At 42.0% G+C, this 20291-nt stretch overlaps 1 protein-coding gene across 5 annotated transcripts in view; it reads right to left on the bottom strand.

The window, feature by feature from the left end:
* SEMA5A (semaphorin 5A) overlaps positions 1-20291 on the bottom strand; it is a 474080-nt gene that overhangs the window by 25943 nt on the left and 427846 nt on the right. The window lies entirely within an intron of this gene.

The following is a 20291-nucleotide window of genomic DNA, read 5'->3' as shown; positions in this document are numbered from 1 at the left end:
GATTTAGTGAGTATTTTAAGCTCTGGGATCACAGATTCTAAGCATAAGAGTAGTGGAGTATTTATTTATCCAAATAAAATACACAATATGTAATAACTTCTTTGCAAAAATATGTTATTTATTTATTTACTTACTTATTGAGAGAGAGCACAAGTGGCGGAGGGGCAGAGAGAGAGGGGGACAGAGGATCTTAAGCAGGCTCTGCAATGACAGCACAGAGCCCTACGTGGGGCTCCAACTCATGAACTGTGAGATCATGACCTGAGCAAAAGTTGGACGCTTAACCAACTGAGCCACCCAGGCGCCCCTGTAATAACTTCCACTGTGTAAGTTTCACAGCATTTCCCTCGTTGATACAACCATGGTATTTCTGCTTCTCCTCCCTTCCCTCACTACCAGACATCTCCCTTGTAAGCACAGGCGGGGCGTCCCAGTCATTGAGTAGGGTACAGATGAAGGTCTGGCAAACGGGGCATGGGGTGGGGTGGTGGGGGTGGAATTCAGGACTCCAATTATTAAAATTCTTAAAGATTTATTTGTCAAGAATTCTAAACAGAAGAAGCGCCACATAGGAGGGGTACAGGGTTTGACCTTGGACACAGCACTACCTCAATGTTCTTCCATTTCACGATAAAGCAAGTTTCATTTAACGATACTTAATGCACCCAGTTATGACCATACTTTAAAAATCATTTTTATCAATGTTAAACATATACATAAAGTAAGTGTTAAATAGCCCTCGAAGCTTTCTTATGAAAAAGAGAACCACTCTATCTTTTCCCTGTATCTTTTTTTTTAATGTTTGTTTATTTTTGAGAGAGAGAGAGTAGGGGTGGGGCAGAGAGAGAGGGAGACACAGAATCTGAAGCAGGCTCCGGGCTCTGAGATGTCAGCACGAGCCGACACAGGGTTCGAACTCATGAACCGAGAGATCGTGACCTGAGCCGAAGTCGGACACTTAACCAACTGAGCCACCCAGGTGCCCCTCCCCCATACCTTTGAGTATTTCCATATTTATCCCACAGATCTGACAACTAGAATATTCCAGGATTAGGCATTATCCATTCACTGTGTGCTACTGAAAAAAGAGGCTCTGGCCCTTTACTCCCTACCCCACCCTGGTGCCTGGAACATCCCCGTCTCCTGTTATCTGAATGCAGCTAGGCTGTAATTTTGGTTAGATCAAAATCCAGTGTTTTCACTTCCAACTTGGCGAATACCACCCACAACCGAGGGGGGTGGTACACTGACGGGTTGTTGCTTCTCATCCAGGTCCCTCACACACCAAGTGTGTTGGGGGCAGTTGTTTAGCATCTAGGAATCCACCATTAATTCATCCCCCCTCCAATCAGGGATTCCGGCCCAGGAAGACCTGTCTTTGTTGCTTCAGGCTTTGAAAGAATACTCCTTTAATACGACATCAGAGAGTTTCCGACAGGAGAGAGACTGGCCACGTGTGTCCACAAGGCCAGCTCGCTCTGGAAGCCTATTAAAACACCTATTTTGTCATGACTCGAATTGTTCTCACTGCTTTTCTTTACTCATAACCCATTTTTGAAAGAAGTTTAGAAGTGATACTCAGGAGTTCTTCGTGTCTGTGACATCATAGGCCTTCAGAGAATCTGGAAAGTGCTTCTCTGATTTAATACCTTCTGGCCATCCCCCCCGCCCCCCCCAATGCTGGTCCTTCTCATCTCCACACCAACACATCAGAAGACGGATGACTTCATTTCCCTTTGTTTATAGCATCTTTTATTACGGTATTATTTGGATGCTGCTCCAAAATGAAAAAATAGCCCCAAAGAATGCCATCAACCCAGTCATGTGAGAGACTAGACGGGACATGCGTGAGCCCTCCCGTTTTCTCTCGAAATGGAGGCCATAGGAGAGGAATACAATAAACCCTTGTCTGGGGTCTTCCAGGCTGACAGTGTGACAGCATTGCCATCCCCAAATTGAAAATGCCACACGCCACCGTCGTCCCCTTCATCACTCTGTGCCAGCCTGGCTGGGCAAGTGTCCGGGGCTCCTTGCTGAAACGGACTCAGCACATATGTGGTTTATGGACCCCTGCTTAAAAAAATGCAGGTGTTTAAGCCTTAGTAAGTTCGACGTCACCTATAAAACAGTAAGATCCCGGGGCGCCTGGGTGGCTCAGTCGGTTAAGCGGCTGACTTCGGCCCAGGTCATGATCTCGCGGTCCGTGAGTTTGAGCCCCACGTCGGGCTCTGTGCTAACAGCTCAGAGCCTGGAGCCTGTTTCGGATTCTGTGTCTCCCTCTCTCTGACCCTCCCCCGTTCATGCTTTGTCTCTCTCTGTCTCAAAAATAAATAAACGCTAAAAAAAAAAAAAAAAAAAAAGTAAGATCCCACATCTTAATAAACAAATATACAGGAGGCTCCCAATAACTCTTAGCTTCTGTACACTAGATATTTTATATTTCCTATGGAGGTGAAGTTTCCTTTTTGAAATATGTGACTAGCAAATATATTCAAAAGCTGGGCCAAGTAGCTGAGTTGGTCTCTGTGTGCTGGTGATATATTGAGCGGGGCAGGGGGTCACGTGCCCCAGGGGTGGCCCCAGCTCCAGAATAAAGATCAATTCGAGCTTCTTAGACCTGATCTCTGATAACCAAGTTTGTTCTTCTGTTCGCTGTCTCTTCATCGTACACAGTCTACCATGAGACTCAGAACTTCTCTTTCCACCTGCTTTTTGAGGTTTGATTATGATGCATTCATTTAACATATAGAATTATGACGTGCCAAGAAATAGTATGACCAGTCAGTTTTATATTAATGGCCAAAATCATAAAGTGATTGGATTCAAGGGGGAGTAGTTCTATGGTTCAGCTGAATATGTGCACTATGATTGGCTGAGGAACCCCGACAGTAACTACCCGACCCTGAACGGGATGTGAACAGCCTTACATTTGATGCTAAAAATAGAAATTGTTTTCCAAGACATTTCAGGGAGCTAATGACTATTATTTGCCACATAGGATTCTTGATATTCTGGTGGAAATCATCAGGTAACAATGGTTACTAAAATCAATCCCGCTTCTGGGTATATATCCGAAGAAACTGAAATCAGGGTCTTAGAGTGATGTCTACACTCCCATGTCTATTGCAGCATTACTCAAAGTAGCCAAGATATGGAGACAAACTAAGTGTGCAGCAAAGATGGATGGATACGTAAGATGTGGTATGCTGGGTGAACAGAACATGTAATATACAATACAATGGATAATACACAATATATACTATAATATATACTATTATTCAGCCATAAAACGGAAGAGACTCTCCCCACATAGCCAGGCTTTTATGCCTCCGGTTAGATTATTTGGGTCTTATGAGGCTTTCAAGGCTTATGGCCAGTGATAAAAGTTATCACTGGATAGACTTCATCCTAGAACATTCTATGGCCTTCATTAAGAACAAAGGAGGAACACAGTTACTAGGTTGTCAGCCATCCTATATTTAAATCTAATTCTTCTATAGACATACACAGGCAGTGTCATGATACTCCAGGCAACATGTGAAGGAACATAGATCCGAAGCTTGAAGGTCTTCCCCACGTTCTCCCATGACAAACCTTTCATGTGTATGTCACAAGGTGGTCATGAGGGTCAACTGAAACCATTAATACGCAAACGCCCTGTAAACCATGGGAAGCTACACGAATGTAAGATATTGTTATTACTCTATGGGGAAGCCAAAGTCTAACATGGATATTCTGTCCCATTTCACTTTTCTTGACTCCAAGCCACTGAGAAAGTCCTCAAGCAAAGAACTGATCCAAAACCTGAGTGTTGCTTTCTCTTTATCTCACCAAATGGTTTGGCCCAATATTACCACTTAGAACGGAGATCTCTTATTTGGTCCCTGAAAACTCCCTGCAATAAGGCTAAAGAAAGAGCAAATGATATTTTCTGTACAAAGAGAAGAAAGAGCAGATGGGAATATTCAGAGGGGACTCTCTCTTGCCACAGTTTAGCTTAGGCCCTCAGAAAATATTTGTTGATGTAGCTCCTTCAATTCCACTACCGTCGGCCAGTGTTCACAGCGATACCATAAACTTTAAGGGCGGTAATGTCAGCAAAGCCTCATCGAATAACAGCAAGTATGTTTGGGGAGAAAGTTGCTCTACCCAGCACCTAACTTTCGGCACCTCTGAGAGCAGAAGCCAGAGAGAGCAAGCTGGACCGCAGAACAAGCTGGACCACAGAAGCAAATGGTCGGTCGTGACTGAATCGATATTCTGAAGCCTCGTGGAGAAGGAAACAGTGCATAAGAGCCTTGTTTGGAGTCAAAACTCCTGTGCAACAATGATCTTCTGAAAACAAAATCCACCATTTTCTTTTTTCTTTTTTAATGTTTATTTATTTTTGAGACAGAGAGAGACAGAGCATGAACGGGGGAGAGTTAGAGAGAGAGGGAGACACAGAATCCAAAGCAGGCTCCAGGCTCTGAACTGTCGGCACAGAGCCCGACGCAGGGTTTGAACTCATGGACTGTGAGATCATGACCTGAGCTGAAGTCAGACGCTTAACCGACTGAGCCACCCAGGCGCCCTAAAATCCACCATTTTCAACAACTTGGATGGACCTTGAGGACATTATACTAAGTGAAATGAGTTGTACAGAGAAAGACAAATTCCGCATGATATCATTCTATGTTGAATCTAAAAAGTACAGACTCAGGGTGCCTGGGTGACTCAGACAGTTAAGTGTCCGACTCTCAATTTCGGCTCAGGTCAGGATCTCACAGTTTCGTGGGTTGGAGCCCCACATCAGGCTCTGCACTGACCCTGCAGAGTCTGCTTGGGATTCTCTCTCTCTTTCTCTCTCTCTCTCTCTCTGCCCCTCCCCTGTTCATGCTCTCTCTGCCTCTCTCAAAATAAATACATTGTTTTTAAAAATTATTAAAAAAATACAAAAATACAAAAGAGCAACATAGATATTGTGGTGATTGGAGAGATGGGTAAAATGGGGAGATACGCAAGGGTGCCAACTTCCAGTTATGAGGTTAACAAGTCTGGGGATCTAATGGATAACATGGCGATTATAGCTAATCACATTGTATCACATAACTGAAGGTGGCTAAGAAAGTAGATCTTAGACGTTGTCACCTCAAGACAGAAGTGGTAGCTATGTGATGGGATGGAGGCGGTAGTTTAATAGTATTATTTTTCAATAATAAACGTATCCCATCAACATGAGGTGCCTGTTCAACTTATACAAAGTTATGTTAGTTACTTCCAGAAAAAAAAATAAAGCTGGAAAAACATAAAAATCAATAAAGGAAACAGTTGATGCAAGGAAAAAATGTAAATAAATGGTCAAGCACAACTAAGAAAAATAAATCAAGAATGCTTACTAAAGCAATATTACACAATTCTCTAGATATGTTCCCCCACGTACTCTCTATCCCAGTCAACACTGAAAGAACCATTCACTTAATGTCTAGGAGGCACCTACAGAAATGGGCCCTCCCACCTGAATCGGCTTTTTGGTCATTCAGGCCACCATCACCTCAGCCTTGGTTCAAAGAATCAAAGCATGAATGTCATGGAAGTTTGTCTATTTCTATGCCTGCTTCCACCAACACACGGGAAGTTTGTCGTGTTTACTTTATATTACCGATCTTATTTATTTATTTATTTATTTTTTGGTGAGTGGATACATCATTTTAATCAATTCACAAATAAGTCCATTCTGAGGGACTATGAATAAGTTTGGGGAATACCTTTTGGTGGTTAAGACGGGCTCTGTGTATTGCTGTTCATTTTTCCTTTGAAAAACACTACAATATCTATATTCCATAGGTTGAAAGTAAAATAGATGGTGAGAATTCAAGCAAAATTTTGACAGCATATGCTCAGCCCAAAGTAAGAAAATTACCCTTAAAGTCATTTTATGAATAGCTGAAGATATGAACTAAATTTATTCTCATCTGGAATACGCACGGTTTTCATATGCATTTATCAAGTTTTCTTCCAACAACAAAGAGTGTCTTGCTGAGACAGAAAGCCATTCTGCACAACACAAATAAGGAAGAGATGCAGTCTGGCCTGCAAAGGGCCAATGCACCCAAGTTTGTGCACAGCAGGAGGTCTGTGATCCCCGACACCTGGGGCAAAGAGAACATAGATTGACGGGAAGTCCTGGAAATGAGCTCTATGGTACCCAGTAAGGAAGAGAAGTAAAAACGAGATGATGGAGTCAAAAGTCTGTGGCCACAGGATGACTTCTGCTTCTAACCAAGATGGAGTAACAGAAGTGGGATTAACCTTCTCACCGAAAAATAACTGAAAAATGTATGAAACAACAGTGCTTAAAACACTGGACACCAGGTAGTGAAGGACAGTGATTGCCAAGTGATGGGAAACATGAGGGAAGCCCCCCTACTGGCCCAGCCTACAACCTTGATGAGGCCTCCAGGCCGTGGTGGAGGAAGGAGAAGCCCAGGCACACAGATGAGGGATTGAGGAGACAAAGCTGAGAGGTGGAGGAAGCCAAAAGGCTGGGGTTCTCAGAAGGAGAGAGATGCACAATGAAAACTCCAGTATTATGCAGAGGTCCCACCTCAAGTACTCAGGTGGGTACAAATCAGTGAACCCATGTGAGGAAACCACACGGGTGGGGAAAGACCCACCTGCAAGGATCGAAGGGAACAGAGTACATCACTCACACAGGGCCAGACATAGTGTTCGCTCCTCAGAGCAAGAGTGGACAACCTTACGATTCCCTGGGCATCCGTTAGAGTAGCAAGCAGGGTCTTGCCTCCACAGTGGGAAAAATCACCCCAAACTCTGTTCTGATCTCAACAAACGAAGCCAAGAAAAAGCCAAATGATCATATTGGTTTCAAGTAACTTGATCATGTCCTAGAGGAGAGCATAATTTCAGGAACACAGAAGTGTCCCATACACAACAAGGAAAAAAAAATCACAATGCCTTGCACCTAATTTATAATGATCAGATACACAAGGAAGCTGCTGAAAAACACAAGCTATTATGAGGCGAAAGACCAGTCAAAAGACATTGGCACAGAAATGACACAGATGACAGAATTTGTAGTCAAGAACATTAAAACAGTTATGATAACTGTATTTCATGTGTTCAAGAAGCTAGAAGCAAGACTGAACATGTGAAGCAGAGACACGGAATATAAAAAGAAGAAATAAACTCAACTACACACACCATTTCCAGGAACATGAAAAGGAGGGATCACATCTCAAGTCATTCTCAGGTTGACTTTAATCTGATATCAGAACCAGACAAAGACATTACAAGAAATGAAAACTACATGTGAATATGTCACATGAACTTAGATGCAAAAATTCTTGATGATATTTTAATAAAAAAAACTCTAAACTGCATAAAAGGGTTATTTCTCGGGATTAAGTGGTAATGATGTCAGGCATGCAAGGTTGCATTAACATTTGACATGTGATCACTGTAATTCACCATTTATTAACAGTCTAGAAAGTAAACCTGTAAGATCATGTCAAAAGACGCAAATATATCACTTAATAAGATCCAACATTCATGCCATATAGGAACTCTCCAACAACTATGAAAATAAATAAATTTCCCACATCTGATAAAGGACATGTATTAAAAATATACAAAAGTGACACCTTACTTAATGGTTAAAGCCTGCGTGCTTTCTTACTAAGATCAGAAACAAGGCAAGGATATTTGCCTCTACCACTTCTAGTCAATTTTATACTGACAATTCTACTTTGTACAGCTAGGAAACAAAAAGAATTACAATTCATCTATAACGGAAAAAAAGAAGTAACTTTCTCTTTGTACACAAACATTGTGATTGTGTATGTAAAAAATACTGCAGAATCTACCATGAAGCTACCAGAAGTAACATTAATTTATCAAGGCTTCAGAATACAGGATCAATATAAAATATTAATTTCATTCCTATGTACTAGCAATGGGCAATCAGAAATTAAAAGAACGCCATTTACAGGTGCACTGGGTGGTTCAGTTGGTTAAACGTCAGACTTCGACTCAGGTCACGATCTTACGGTTCGTGGGTTCCAGCCCCACGTCAGGCTCTGTGCTGACAGCTCAGAGCCTGGAACCTGCTTCAGATTCTGTGTCTCCTTTTCTCTCTGCTTCTCTCTCTCTCTCTCTCTCTCTCAAAAATAAACATTAAAGAAATTTTAAAAAAAGAATGCCATTTACAGTAGCATCAAAAACATGAAACACTTAGAATACAGCTCACAAATTATGTCCGTGACTTGTACACTAAAGGAAACCAAATCCCTTAAATGATGCACCGAATCAATGCAATCTTAATCACAATTCTAGAAGGCTTTGGTGGGGTGAGGTAAAAATTGACAAGCTGGTTCTAAAATTCATACAGAAATAAAAAGTATCAGAATATTGAAAACATTTTGGGAAGGAAGAACAAAGCTGGAGGACGTCAACTTGACTTGAAGCCTCATAGAACTACAATAATCAACATGCCATGGTGTAAGGATCAAGATAGAACACTAAGCAAAGGAATTCGGCACTGGAAAGTCCAGAAATAGACTTGCATGTGTATAAATTATTCAGTTTTTAATTTTTTTTTCAACGTTTATTTATTTTTGGGACAGAGAGAGACAGAGCATGAACGGGGGAGGGACAGAGAGAGAGAGGGAGACACAGAATCGGAAACAGGCTCCAGGCTCTGAGCCATCAGCCCAGAGCCTGACGCGGGGCTCGAACTCACGGACCGTGAGATCGTGACCTGGCTGAAGTCGGACGCTTAACTGACTGCGCCACCCAGGTGCCCCTATTTATTCAGTTTTGATAAGGGAGCAAAAGCAATTAAACCTCCATATGTGATAAGAAGACCTTTAACCAATAACTTGCTCCCCCTTTGATAATAAAGTCCAATGGCTCATAGACCAATCATCTAAGACCATAAAACTTCTACAAGAAAACCTAGAAGAATCCCTCTGTGAGCTTCGGTTAAGCAAAGATTTCCTAGCTACAATGCCAAAAGCATCACTCCTGTAAGAAAAACAATGACAATTTGAATTATTCAAAATCAAGAACTTCTGTTCTGGAACAGACACCGTGAAGAGAAAGAGATGCGAGCCACACACTGAGAGAGAATATTTGCAAATCAAATCAAAGATTCATACCCATTACATATTTAAAAAGTGAAAATTCAACATTAAAAAAAAAGTTAATATAAAAATTGCCAAGTGATAGAAATAGACATCTCACAAGATTAGATAGATAGATGACCAAAAGAGCATATATAAAGATGCTCGACACCATTTGTTGGAAAAAAGGAAAATTAAAACCATAAGAAAACCACCACACACCATTAGAATGGCTAAATTAATCACAAACCCCAAACCTGACATCAACGCTGGTGAGCTCACAGAGCACCAGGACCCCCTCTCTTACCCCGCTGCTAGAAATGTAAAATGGCACCCTCCCTTTGAAACCATCTGACGCCTTCCTAAAAGATTAAACATACACTTACCATGTGACCTTGCCATCTTCTTCCCAGACATTTACCCAAGAGAAAAGAAAGTACATGTCCACACAAATGCTGGTACACAAATATTCTTAAAAGCTTTCTTGGTGATAGCCCAAAAGAGAAACAACCCACATGTCTGTCAGCAGGTGACTATCGAAACAGATCGTCTTCTATCCAGATAATGGACTGTTCCTCAGCAGTAAGAAGAAATGGACTGTTGACGTATATGGCATAGAGGGATCTGAAAATAGTGCCCAGTGACAGAAGCCAGCAGGATGAGTGACACTGTATAATTCCATTCATGTAAAATGATGGAAAATGAAAACTGTGGAGTCAGAAAGACCAGTGGTTACCTGGGATGGGCGACGTGTAGGAAGGCAGAGCTGCAGAAAGGGAAGGAGGAAACTTGGAGGTTGACAGACATGTTCATTATCTTGCCGGTGTCAATGGTCTCACGGATGTGCACAGTTACCAAAACTTGTCAAATTTTATACTCAAACGTGCAGTGTATCATATGCCAACCGTGCCTCAAGAAAACAATTAAAAATGATATGCCCACGGAAAAACAAATCTCTTTCTAATAAATGGTGGTTACCTTGCCGGTGAGAAGAGATATTCAAAACCCACTGCGCTTAGACATACTTGCACACATTAAAATTACAGCTCTATTTTTTTCATAACATTCATGCTGGAGCACTGGCGACTGAAATGCTTTATAAATGCAGAATGTGCACTATTAAGCCCCAATTGCCCATCATATATGCCTGCGAAATGCTACTTTCTATCCATAGCCAATGTGGCCACTACCTGTTAAAGCCTATATATGCACACGTATCAACTGCATGTTATTATCACCTTATTTTCCTTATAATAAGTTTCTTTAACTGCAGTGCATTTTCATGCTGGTATGGACTTTTGAACATGAAGGAGTTCAAGTCATCCTCCATGGCATTGAGAGAAGTTTTTGAATCACAGGATGGCTTGGTGGAAGACGAACTCAGCCCCAAGGTCAGCTTCTTATTGTCCAACCTTCCGCAAATCTGTAAACACTTGGAAAATGTCTTAGTGCATTCGGGCTGCTATAACAAAACACCACAGACTGGTTCAACAGAAATGTATTTCCCCCAGTTCTGGAGCCCGGGAGCCTAATGTTAGAGGGTTAGCATGGTTGGGCGAGGGCCTTCTTCTGGGTCACAAACTTCTCTTTGTGTTCTCACATGGCGGAAGGGGTGAGCTCACTGGGTACAATTTTATAAGGACACTAATCCCATCCATGAGGGTTCCACCTTCATGACCTAATCACCCCCAATGGCCTCACCTCCTAATACCATCACTTGGGTATTAGGTTTTCAACGCACGAATTCGGAGGGAGGTGGGGGTGTGGGACCCAAACAGTCAACCTGTAAAACATATCCCAACGAGTACCAAATCAGGGGTTACGAAGATGATCTCAAAATCCTAAACACATTTTGGAATCCATCGTCTTGCTTTGGATTAGCTCACTGACCCAAAATAATATTCAGCACATTACCTAAATCTGTTTCACAGAAGGTGACAAGATTTGATACTCAAAGCTACATGTCTACACCAGCTACTCTGAAAAGGCTGAGGAATTAGAGATGTGTATGAATATTCCTGATTTCTTTCCATTATCATTACTAGTCATTACAGGCTCATTGAAATGAAATGGAAACTTTTTTAAATGTGCAAGTGACATGATAATGTGAGTATTTTAAAGTAGGAAATTCCACTGTTCCAAGTACCTGCTTGCATGTCAGTGGGCTTCCTCTGAGTTAGCCACAGTTCTATAAACCTTTACTGTACCAGCTGCTGGCATGGGGTCTCCCCAGCCCGTACGTTTCTCAAGGGTAAAGCCTGGGGTCGATGTAACTTTCACCCTCACTGGGTGACTGGCGCCATCATTGGCTCTAACGGGGGAGAGGACTGGGCTGAACATCTCAGGGGCTTTCAAATGGGTGCATTCACTTTCAACAAATGGTCATCCCAAGTGTTTTTTTCGTTTCTTCTCTTTTCTTTTTTTAAGCACGGAAAAGCAAGCAAATATTCCTCTGCTGTCTTACTAAAAAAGATAAGTGTTTGTGTATGTGTTAGATTATATATGTGTGTACATATATAAAAATGGAGCTGGCTTTCCCCCTTACTTATTATTTTAGGCATTCTTTTTTATAACACAGTAGAAAGCCCAAGAGAATAAGAAAACCAGCGCTGTCGTTGGAAATCTTTATTATAGAGGCTGTGATTTGTGGGCACTCTATAAACTTACATCTCAAATGAGAAGATCCATTTATTTATTTTATTCTCTCACTAGAATGCCTTTAAATTCGTAGTCTCTGAGAGTGAACATCAAAAATTCAGACAGCTTTTTTTTTTTTTTTTTTTCGACAAATACTGTGCAATGAGAGGAAAAACTACTTTTAGCTAGAAGTGAAAACCTATCATCGGGGGAAATGTTTCCTTCCCAACTCGACAACTGAAATGGGTGACCTTGAGCAAAGGAGCCCACCCTTTCCTTCCACCCCTCCGCTTTTGCTGTAACACCTGCTATCTGCTTATTCACTTGGCAAAAATTCCTAAAGATATCTTACAAAGATCCCGAGCACTCAGTTCTCCTGTGCATTTCATCAGACGTGCAGGATTGTATCTTCGGGCCCCTGAGGAGAGTTGTCCTACTTGAAGGCTTAGGAACAGTTGGTCTGTTTTCCATTAGTCACCTGTACCCTGACACCTTGATTATGGTACAGCTATGATCTTAAGAGTACTGTGACAGCAAGCACCCCAAATTTCCATCACCTGGGTGTCATGCCCTGTGCAATGCCCTCCCCATGAACGTGGCTGGGTCTTGGGAAGATGATAGCTTCGTGGCTCTCTTGATGAGATTCCTCCTAATCTAAGACTTCCTTGTAGGGGACAGTAGAGAGATTGTCCTGCTGGCTTTGAAGAAGGTAGCTGCCATGCTGTGAGGGGGAATGTGGCTGGGACTTAACAATGTCCTCTAGCCAAAAGCCAGAACGAAAATGAGGATCTCAGTCTCCAAACTGCAAGGAACTAAATTCTACAAACAACCAGAGAGTCTGAAAGAGGCCCCCGAGCCTTGAAAATGTTTGCAGCTCTTGATTTCAACCTGCAACTCTGAGCAGTGGAGCTGGTTAAACTGGGCCCAGACTTCCCTCCCAAGGAACTGTGGCATAATTAATTGCGCTGATTTAAGCCACTAAATTGGTGCTCATTTGTTATACAGCAACAGAAAACTAACACACACTTATGTAATTATACGTTTGTTATTTGTACATAAGAGGGAATCTATTCCATGACCTGCCTTTTTTCTAATATGCCAAGGATTCAATGTAATAGACAATTCAAATGAAGTTGACTTTTCTTATCTCCAGCCTCTTAATCTGGTCTCCCTTGGGCAAAAAGATGAAAGGATTGGATTCCTTCATGGAAAGCTCATTATCTTCCTCCCATGATCTTCCAATTCTTTCTAATGAGAAAGTTTTGGCTAAAAATTTTAAAAAAGTGACCATTACTTATTATTAATAACACCTAGGAAAGTCAAGGTATTAATGAGAGACCTACAGATTATCTACTAAGGTTGAGGTTGGTTGTTACAATTCATGTCGTATTAAAGATGCCCAAGACCACCCAGAGTCAATTTTTAAAATTTAGTTTTACAGAATAGTGACAATATACACGTGTTGACAATCAAATTGTACTTCAACTTCACCAGTTTCACTAAAGCTGTAGATTTAATGGAAATCCACTATGCTTGACTGAAATATATTGGGTTAATGCCTTTTTCTTTAAGGACACAAGCAGAATTTAAAATGGCGCTGTATTCATTCCACAAACGAGCTTTCCCTCGAGTGTGTCTCAGTGGGATGCGGACAGGTGCCACCGAGACAGGCATCTGTTGCCAGGAAGGAGAGAAGCCATGGGTTCAACATAGTTAAATGGGGTTTCTTCAAACCAGGAGTGATCAGAGCTCGTTTTAGGGAACTGAACGAGACAGCACATTGGCAAACGCTGTCGGGGAGGAAGCTAGCTGGAACCACAAAAGTTCTCAAAGGTGAGAGCAATTTCATTGTTTATGACTGATTCTACAATCGACATCACTCATTCAAAACTGAAAATAGGGTGTATCATACGACTTATATGAGTCACCCCTCTCCTGCCAAACGTAACGAGGATTGGAAAGATTGCGGATGGAGTCTTATGTTCATTAAACCCTTGGCCCATTTGACTCCATGTTTGAATAGGGAAAGCCGTCTAAAAGATCCCCTTCCTTCAAGACTATTGGTGGGTGGCTTTCCAGTGAGCTCATGATGTAGAGGGAGCTGGCACGTCAGTAGTCATGCTTCTCAAGCAATTTCTTTTCTGAGTTTATTCATACGTGGGCTGGTCAGTTCTTACCGGGAAAGCCTCTTCACTCCCAAGTTTCCTGTGTGATAATCAGGAGAGGCCACCAGCTCCATCCAGCGGGCCTATTCCCTTCAGTCCCTTAAACTAGCACTTCAGCTAGAAACATATTGTCATGATTTGGGAATGTTAATGAGGTAATGTGTTTACAGTGGTTATCAGTGAGCCTGGCACGGGGGGCATCTTTAGTCTGCACAGAGGCCTGGGAATGAAGACAGAAAGCAGAACATGAAAATAGCAGGGGATCTCCAGGGGCGCCTGGGTGGCTCAGTTGGTTAAGCACCGGGCTCTTGATTTCGGGTCAGGTCACGATCTCATGGTATGTGAGATGGTGCCCGGCCTCAGGCTCCGTTGGTCAGAATACGGAACATGAAAATATTAGAGGAGCTCCAAAGTTGGTCACTAGCCATCTTGAGAAGTCGCCCTTTCTCAGAGCAGACGTGGCCACAATAACCCATAACTGTCCCAGCCAAGTCACGCTCAGGGGAATGGATTTCTCTAACTGGTAAAACAAGTTTAAATCTAACTTCCATCCAACTTTCCATGCATATGTATCATTTCACTCCCTCTGTAATGTGATCATCTAGTGGAAAAGTTTCTTCCAAATTTGCTCTTATCTGCGTTTACATAAAGCTGGCTTTTAATCAGTTTGTGTTCCTTAAATAATCAGCTAAGATTTCATGCTCTAAAAACTAGTAATAAGAACACTCGTTTAATCTAAAACCCTCACATCATGAATGATATATTTGGAACATTCACTGCTATGGCCAAAGCCCTTCTGTCATTTTATCTCACCAGTATGGGAACAGTTAGAACTCTTGGGTGTTGCGGCTTTCCAACCTGGGATCCCATCATTAATGGGTCCGGGAAACAGAAAACATGTTTTATCAGCATCTTTTGCTGATAATTTAAATCACAAGGGACTGCATTTTTTTTCTCTTCTTTTGGCCAATTTACTGTGGGAGGATAATTAATTCCTCAAATAAAGATCCTTAAATGACTTTCATTTTATAATTCAGATGGTTTAATTAGATTCCTGTTACCTCCTGACTATTTCCTGCCAGAACTTATGGTTAATGACCTATATATCTTACACCAAACATTTATAACATTTATATTTTTGAAATGAAGGGTCACAGTAATATTGCCCAAATGACATTTTCAACTAAGAACATAGTTATGAAAATAGAAGTATCATGTTATTCATCCATCCATCCATCCGCTCATCCATTCATCCATCTCTCAAAAATCACTGTCGGAGCAGTTAGTTACACCACATGCTAAGCTACGTCTTCAGGATTTCAGATGTTAGCAGTGAAAATAAACAGAGGAGGTCCAAAGGAGACATGTAGGATTATACACCCACACCAACTACGGGTCACGGGAGTTTACATGCAGCAGAAACTAACCAGAAATCACACAAGCATCTAGTAACTAAAGGCAGTGTGGTCAGTCCCACGGGCCACTCAGCGTGAGATTCTGCATGGGATTCCGCGTCGGACCGACTAGTCTCATCCTAAGGGTGCCGGCCTCGCAACCACAGCACCAGACGAGGGATGCACTCAACGCTCTAGTTGCCTTGAGCAACCAATTCTGGCTAAATTACCCATGCCTTCATGCTATAATGTCACTACTGATACAAAACAAAATGAAAACTCAAATGCAATCTTAGCTACTCGAAGAAAAGTTTCAAGTCTTGATCAGAGAAAATAAAAAGATCCACTAGTTGAAAAAGCTGTCAAAATATTGGGTATTTGTCCTTATTTTTTTTCTTAATACGGTTAAAAGTTTTTGTGCCCCAGTTTTATAAATGTTCAAAATATATGCACAGGGTCCCTACGTAATCCTAATGAAAAGAGTAAAGTGCTAGGAGGGCCTGTCCAGGACATGTGGCCACAATTGATGGCCGCTTTCATACCAAGACCTGCTTCCATTCCAAGACCCAAGGCCTGGGTGGGTTCTCTGTCCTCCATCATTGTTCTATTGCTTTTCCTCTCAAAGCTGGGAGCGGTATTAACAAGAAGCCTGCCAGTGTCCCAGCGAAAGAGATGCATTTCCAATCTGAGGATAAAAGCCTTGTCCTTTCCTGCTAGAATCACCATCCTAGTTCAGTAATATAATTATACAGTGGCTTTAATATGATCTTTCCCAACTAAACTATCACAAAAGTGAATATTCTGTCTAAATGAAGCGACAACATCATAAGACAATCATTTGTCCATGGCCGCTGTTTGATAGATTCATTTCTAAGATTTATAACTTTGTCTCTCAGATCTTAATTTAATGACTTAGTGATTTCTTAGGGGCTATAATTAAATCTACTTATTACTGACAATACCACTGATGGAGTACATTCTCTCTCTCTCTCTCTCTCTCTCTCTCTCTCTTTCTTTTTAACCACAGCCAAAAAACATTTCTTGCATCTACTTTTTTGTTGGTGTTATTGTCTATAACCTAAGTTTTAGGCCACAATTCTGCTACTTTATGCCCCACTTCTCATGAGTTTCTCTCTAATTCCATCTCTGTGACAGTGTGGACAAGAGAAGATCAAGCCTATTTGAGCAGGGATCAAGAGAATATTAACACTTTGTTGGGGCACCTGGGCGGCTCAGTCAATTAAGTGACCGACTCTTGGTTTCGGCTCAGGTCATGATCTCACAGCGTGTGACTTCGAGCCCCACATCGGGTTGTGTGCTGACAGTGTGGAGCCTGCTTCGGATTCTCTCTCTCTCCCTGCCCGTCCCCACTCACTCTCTCTGTCTCTTTCAAAATAAATAAATTGATTTAAAAAATTAAAAAAAAAAAAAAAGACATTCCAAGGACAGAGTCTTCGCCACAAGGCTGGACAGCAAAATCCCTGTGTTTCTCCTGCTTCCCAAACCTGGCCTTGATCTTGGCCACTAGGTCTAATGTGGCCTATTTTCCCACAAACGAGGACTTCAGTGGGATTAAATATTCAAGATGTTGAAACCAAACTTACAAGGTAAACTTAAACATTTCTAGACTCGAATATACTTAACACATGGCAATGATATAAAACTTTATTAATCTGGAAGTTTCCTATAAAAAATAGCTGTCCAAATCAGTGTTTGAAGACTAAACAGCACTGTGGATTTTCATCTACTTAAATATGATGAGAAAATTATTCTGCTGTAAATTCCTAAAATATAAAATGCTGATTGGATCGTGGAGTGGGTAGACTCCCAAATCCATATTTCTAACCACAAGTATTTCTAACCACAAGTATCCTAATGCATGCCGCATATCCATTTCCTAGTTTTTAGCCATACAAACCTTTCCCTTTTTTTGACACTATATAAAATATAAAGACTTTTACGGGGCATAAATATATTTTATATGAAAATATAAAAACTCATGATGGGAGGTCACTTATTTGGAAGCTACTTGAAAGTTATCTGAACCAACAAATGCAGTTACAACTGTCTCATTCTAGAAGGTTGCTTCTTTAATAACGAGTGTTTCTTATTCAAAGCCATCTTTCATGCCTATGGAGAATGCCCCAGTTAAAATATTTAGAATTCTGTACTGTGGATAACTTTAAAATTCATTTTTCTATTCTAGGAGACATTGCAAAATTTAAGCAAGAATATTGACTTCTCTGTGCTTCAATTTCTATTCATTTAGGCAAAAAATTCTATAGGTTGGCAGAATAGAAATGTCTGCTCTCCCTAAACATGACTAAAGTATCTCTAAGTTGCTGAATTTTCTTACAAATATAAGTATACAGAAAAAGAAAATAAGTGATCCGTTAGGGTAAATGTAGACATCTGAGTTTTCTTTTACTGTGACAGGAATAACTTTAGTTTTCTTCTTTTTTAACATTCCTCAGTATTAAAGGTTAGTTGGCTTTACTGCTTGATGAAATGTCCTGATCCATGTTTCGACAAAACATGTGAGGCAGGGGAGAGAGATGTGAAGCTTGTCCACACACATGGACAGGCAAGAATGACATCAGCAGGTGGAAGCCGAAATATTATTATAATTAAGATAGAGCTACAAATATAATATCTATAATTCCATAAAACTGCAACCAAATTAGTATGCAAGGGGATTCTAGTGTAAGAGATTTTATCCAGTGATTGGAACTGTCCACCCAGGACACGGAATCATCGGTGTTAATTGCATTTCTGTGGTTCCACATTACCCAAAGTTAAAAGCCAAAGTCCCCAGCTTTCCAGGTACTCAGAAACTCAGGCCAACTGCCTTGTCCCAACCCCTCGGCCCTGTGATCTGTCTTGAGGACCCAGCAGCATACGCTGTGGCTTCAGGCCCCTACGCCTTTGCTGCTGCTGCCTTCCCTGTAAGATGCTATTCTCCTAAATTTACCTGAAAATACTACTCTCTCCTTGGTGCAACCACTACACCCTGCCTTGGAAAGTGACGGACGAAGGACGCAGAACACAATGACCTGTGTGTCAGCACAGGGGGCTCTCTAATAGACTGTGAGATTTGTGAAGAGGGGGCTACCTATTTCTCGTTTTCCCCTTCCTCGCCCCGCAAGGACACCTGTCATTTGTCACACAGCGGGTGCTCAGCCAGCATCGGACCTCCCAGCACCCCCTCAGTCACACATGGCACTAACGGGCTCTACACATCAGGAAATAGGACAGTACCTGGGATTCTTTTTGATAACTTTTCCTCACTGGTGTCCAAAATCTTTAGAAATACTGGTGAACCTTCAAACCAATCAATAACATACAGACAGGTAATGATCGAGTGGCTATGGTTCCAGTGAGACAGGGGCCAGGAGCCCACCCAGCCAAGCACCCCTACCCCATTGCCACCTGCTGGGGCTCAGTATGGTGCCATTTGCCAAACACAGCAATGAGTGAATGTCACCCTCCATCTAATGACCAGTCATTAACTCATAGTGTCTGACCTTCGAGACACAAGTAAGAGAGCCGGCAAGAATACTTGGGATTAATTATTTCTATCCCTGACCTTACAACTTTTAATCTTTTTGCCTTGTTACACCAAATCGCCTCTGATCTCCAGTAGAATAGTGAACACTGGCAGGGCTGACAGGAGTTCTTAGCTTTTTCTTGACTTTAATGGAAAAGCTTCTAATCTCTCACCACAGAGTATGATGATATTTGCTATAACATTTTAATAGGTATTCTTCAGGTTATGGTTCTCCTGGAAGGTTAAAGCAGCTCTCATCCACGCTGTGTTGACTTTTATTTTAACTATTATGAGTGAATGCTGGATTTCATCAAACATTTCTTCTGCATCTAGAGAAATGGTTGTAACATTGTCCGTTAATCTTCATAACATAAAATGTCTTATTTACTAGATTCCCCACTTGATCACTGTCATATCCTGAAGACGCACATATGCGTATAAGTGAAATGTAAATATTTACACAGGTATAATTTATATTTATACTTAAAGCCCGACGAACTGACATTGGACAAGAAGGTACAGTAGGCAGGTCACACGCAGAGCCTGGCCGAGGGGGTGGGTGAGGGCTGAAATTCCACCCACATCCTCTCCTAAGCCATGAGCTTTGGCCCAGAAACGTCTATACTTAGAGGAAGAGGCATGGTTCTTTCCATAAAAACGTACTGGCTGCCGGCCAAAACCTGGGCTGTGGCACTGTGACCCCCAGAAGGGGAAACGTGCTCAGATTCACACAAAGGCACCTTCTAAGTGAGCGGCGATCCTGGCTCTCAACCATTTCGTCCTTTTTTTCCCTTTTCTTAACATTTGTTCGTTTTTGAGACACAGAGAGACACAGAGCATGGGTGGGGGAAGGGCAGAGAGACAGGGAGACACAGGATCCGAAGCAGGCTCCAGACTCCGAGCTGCCAGCACACAGCCCGACGCGGGGCTCGAACTCAGGGACCGCGAGATCATGACCTGACCTGAGGTCGGATGCTTAACTGACTGAGCCACCCAGGCTCTCAACCATTTCCAATCCTCAGAGCCGACACCATTTACCAAGCAGCTCAACCACTGGACGGGTCAGCCTGAGAGAAGTCGGGACAGAAGTCCTTGCTTTGAAACGCCCATGCGTCTCTGTCTATGCTGAGACTCCCCGCTACCTGCGAGCTGGCACCACTAGCTATGTAACCTCCAGTGCCTTTCCTCCTCTCGGGGGGGGGGGGGGTGGGCTGAGAAAGGGTGCCCAAATGTTTAAGTGAGGGTGAGAGACACGGATAAGATATTGAAGAAATGACTCTTCTCTGCATGCACACCAACGAATATGAGGACAGTTTCGGGCCTCTTGAGAGATCGCATCGTCTCTGCTTACTGGTACAAAATGTAACGGCTCTCCCTTGACCTGAAGGCCGCCAATGCATTTCACATCATTCACTGAGCAGCTACT

Source organism: Panthera leo, chromosome A1 (assembly GCF_018350215.1).
Source record: "Panthera leo isolate Ple1 chromosome A1, P.leo_Ple1_pat1.1, whole genome shotgun sequence".
Taxonomy (NCBI): Eukaryota; Metazoa; Chordata; class Mammalia; order Carnivora; family Felidae; genus Panthera; species Panthera leo.
This window is presented reverse-complemented; position numbering and strand designations above follow the sequence as displayed.